Source organism: Cibotium barometz, chromosome 16 (genome assembly GCF_041138505.1).
Source record: "Cibotium barometz isolate CiBa-2024 chromosome 16, ASM4113850v1, whole genome shotgun sequence".
Classification (NCBI taxonomy): Eukaryota; Viridiplantae; Streptophyta; class Polypodiopsida; order Cyatheales; family Cibotiaceae; genus Cibotium; species Cibotium barometz.
This window is the reverse complement of record NC_141061.1, coordinates 15172820-15177273: the sequence shown is the minus strand read 5'-3', so window position 1 is coordinate 15177273 and position 4454 is coordinate 15172820.

Genomic DNA, 4454 nt, shown 5'->3' with positions numbered 1-4454 from the left:
AACACAAGGGGAGGTTCTTACACCTTTACACCTCAAAAGCTGGAGGGAGTGTTGAAATTAGGGCATTGTGATGAGCTATGGTGGATCAAACACTAGAATCAACATCATTAACAAAGTGATTAATAAATAATTAAGATGTAATTAGTGGGTAATTAGCAAATAGATTAATGTAGGCATGGATACTCAAAAACCAGCCAATTCTCATTAGGGCAATGCCTCAATTTATAGAGTTTACATCAAGCATCTAATCCCACGGATTTCTCCATGATTCACTCCACCTCTTTTCCCTGATTCTCTCCATCTCTTCACTTTTCCCAGAATATCTCCACACTTCCTAAATCTTCTCATGCTATCCTTTAGATTCTTCTCACCTTTTCACAGGTTATTTCACATTTACACATCCTCTTTTACAGCCTCTAACCAAGGGCTTGTTCCCGCACACACCCTATTCACTTGTATTTTCAACACCTCCCCTCAAGTGAATACTCTCTAGCACACCTGGACCCTATACCAAGTTTCCCTCTTACTTGATAGCCCACGACCAGTGCCTCAAGTCCCTAAACTCCATAGTCCTTGAAACTCTCTCTCTCTATGTGTCCAAGGCTACTATAAGTGCCCGCGACCTTGACTAAAGTGCTCACACATACATCTACCATGTGACATCGGTATCTCAAAGGTGGTTTTACTTTGTTGGGGTAGGTTACATTGGGTTGTGGGGTCTCTCTCTCTCTCTCTCTCTCTCTCTCTCTCTCTCTCTCTCTCAGAAAAGATGATCCGACTCCACTTCCTTTGGAGCCTCCATGAAGTTTACCGATGTCGTTCCTTCTCCACTGGGTTTGTTGTAGCAGTCTCTCGCCATGTGTCCTGGCTTTCCACATTTGTGACAAGTTAATGTCCTTCCTCCTACTCTGCCTCTTCCTCGTCCTCGTCCTTGAGATAATCCTCCTCGAGTGAAGAATGCCTTTTCTTCTCCTGCTGTTGAGTCGAGCCATTTCTTCTCTTTGCCTCTGCTCTCTTGCTCTAGTAGAGCTGCTTCTATCTCATGTAGCTTCAGTTCAGGTACATTCTTTAGTATTGCTACAATGTTTTCATAATCACCTTTGTCCACACTCTTTAGAAGCACTGCTAGTGCCTTATCATCTTCTACCTTTTTTGCAAATAGCTGCCAGCTGTTGCTTAATGCTTGTATATTTGTTCAAGTGTGTGATTAAAGGTTCACTTTCCTTCATGTCCAATTTGTAGAATTGCATTAACAGATTTATCTTTGAATTTTTTGCTTGTGTACCAAATAATTTATTGAGTTTATCCCATACATCTTTTGCCCATTGTATCCCTGTGATGTGATTAATGATTTCATCATTTAAACTGAGTGCAATAAGTCTCAATGCTTTTTCATTCCTGCTCTTTCACTCATTTTTCCCTCTCTCTGGGCATTCATCTCTCCCTTCAACTAATCCCCACAGATTTCTCCTCATGAGCAAATACATGGTTTTTGGCTGCCATGTGTAAAATTGCTCCCCATTAAATTTGGCTATTTTCTGTGCTGTACTCATGGTGATGTGAAGAGGGTCTTACCTCTTGATCCAATTTCAAGATTCAAGGGTAGTGTCTATCCTTTTACAACTCAATTTGGTGTTTAAGAGATGATTACAACAAATTTATCATCAGCATAAAATCACCAGAAATTACATTAAATCAAGGGTAACCAATTTGTACGGAATGGTTGGAGTATCAAACCAGCTCTGAATTGCAATCTGAAGTTATAGGGATCTGTATTAGATACCTAATGGTTAATTTGAACCCTCAATTGCACCAAAATACAGTGATTAGCACTGATTAATCACTTATTAGCAAATTAATGCTCTATTTTGTGTGCAGAAAACAGAGTATGCGGGGAGTCCAAATCTGGTGCCTTAGACTTCAAATGAGCTCAAATGCTTTCAAAGGCATTAATAGCAATGAGTCTAGTAGAGGATTAAGCCAAGAAACACAAGATTTGACCAAATATTGAAAGCTTAATCTCTGTTTTACCAAAGTCACCTGCAAATTTGATGAAGAGCTTGGATCTCACTGTAGACTTGATGAAACTGAATTCTATCTTCACCAGCTTGTAGAGCATGCTTGAAAACCCCTTGGGCTAGGAGGAATTAGAGACATTTGATCTGATGAAGTAGTAATGTCAAAAATAGCTCAGAAAAATGGTGCCTGCTAAATCGTCGATTTCTCCCTCATCGCTTGGCGGTTTGCGCTTCTTCCTTGATGAGATTGAAGAGCTATGGGTTGGCTACCATGTGCTAGAAGGGCTTAACCTAATTTTATGTGTGCAAGGTGAATGAGCTCCTCCATTGGCTAGGGGTACAGAGGTGAGTTGAAAAAAGAGAAAAAATTTATAATTTTCTACTAATCCTAATTACCAAAATAATTAGCAAGATAATGGGCTCACAAATTAGCATGGTTCTGATACCATGTTGAAATTAGGGCATTGTGATGATCTGTGGTGGATCAAACACTAGAATCAACATCATTAACAAAGTGATTAGTAAATAATTAAGATGTAATTAGTAGGTAATTAGTAAATGGATTAATGTAGGCATGGATACTCAAAAACCAGCCAATTCTAATTAGGGCAATGCCTCAATTTATAGAGTTTACATCAAGCATCTAATCCCACTGATTTCTCCATGATTCACTCCACCTCTTTTCCCTGATTCTCTCCACCTCTTCAGTTTTCCCAGAATATCTCCCAAAATATCTCCACACTTCCCAGAATATCTCCACACTTCCTAAATCTTCTCATGCTACCCTTTATTCTCTCCCAGTAGATTCTTCTCACCTTTTCACAGGTTCTTTCACATTTACACATCCTCTTTTACAGTCTCTAACCAAGGGCTTATTCCCGCACACACCCTATTCACTTGTATTTTCAACAAGGAGGAATCTTACATCCTACCCCACTTAAAAAATGCGAGATGTCCTCATCTCGTAGGTGGAGTATAATCTCTTTCATCTTCTTCTTCTTCAATCACTTCTAGCATTACTGCCTTAGAAGTGGACGGCCGATTTGGGAACATCTCTCTTTGACTTCCCCTATTCTGAGGCAGAGGTCTTGCATTACTTTGGATTGAAACTGAGGGTTGGTTAGAGGGTCTACCTCTGGGATCTCCCTGATTTTGGTGGAAAGGAACCTGATTACTTTGGAAGGAAGGAGCTGGAGTCTGGAATCTTGGTCCTTGATCTCCCCACCCCGAAAACCTTGATCCAAAAAGAGTTGGGCAATCCATACTGTGATGTCCAAATCCTTGATAGTTATAGCATTTCACTTCTTTGTTCACAAGGGTGGAACTTCTGAAGTTGAATTCCAGGGGATTGACTTCCGGGAAAGGGACCTTTCTTCCATTCTGGAACTTTCTATATCCTGAGCTTGACCTTGTTGTCTCTTAGGCGGTGGAAGGTTGAAATCACCTTCTGGAGCTAGAATTCTTTTGAAAGATGATGGTGCTGGCTTCGGCGGGACCTTGACATCAAAGGCCTTGGCGAAATCCTTCGCCATCCACACTGCTTCGACCATGGAAACTGGCTTGGCATTCTTCACTAGGATATTCAAAGGTTCGTTTAGTCCCCGAATGAACCTGGCCATCAACAACTGTTCTTCATCCAGCGATGGGGCGAGTACTTGAGGAGAAGAGTGAACGCTTGGTGATACACTTCAATAGTTCTGCTCCCTTGGGTTAACTCTAAGAATTCATTCACCTTGGTTTCCATAAAGCTGGGATGACAGAATCTCTACCTTAGGTAAATTTTGAGATCATTCCATGTCTAGGTGTTCCGATCCAGATGGTTTTGTCTCACATTGGTTTCTTCATGCCACTCTGGCTGTTTCTACTATCTTCAGCCTTGCAAGAGCCATTTTACTTTTCTCGTTGTACTCGGTGACATCGAAGTATTCTTCCATTGCTTCGATCCACTTCTCCACAGCCTCGCCCAGGTTTTTCCCTTCACCCTTGAAAGGTCCAAGCTGCGATCTATGAAGAGTTTTACGAACATCCGGGTCGAGCTCTTCCTCATTGAGTTGGGGATTAACATTCCTACCAGAAAGACCTCGACCCATGATCCTATCAATACGGAAATTCTTGTTAAGTCCCTTTTTCCCAAATTAACCATGACGCTCAGGTGAAAAGATCACTTTATTTATAATTCAATTCTGACTTTAGATCCAACTGAATTCTGAGATTCCTTATAGTCTGGTCAACCCACGCAGAATCCTGGGATAAAGATCCCTTCTACAAGAACACACAGAACTCATTATCAGAGAACAATTCATTCAGAACATATCATTCATATCCTTAACACAATAATGGTCCATCATACCGAAAATTTCATCTAAACATTCCTCCATGAGAATTTAAGTTATGCAGGTTCTCCATTTGTCCTTAATTAGATTCACTAGGTCAAAG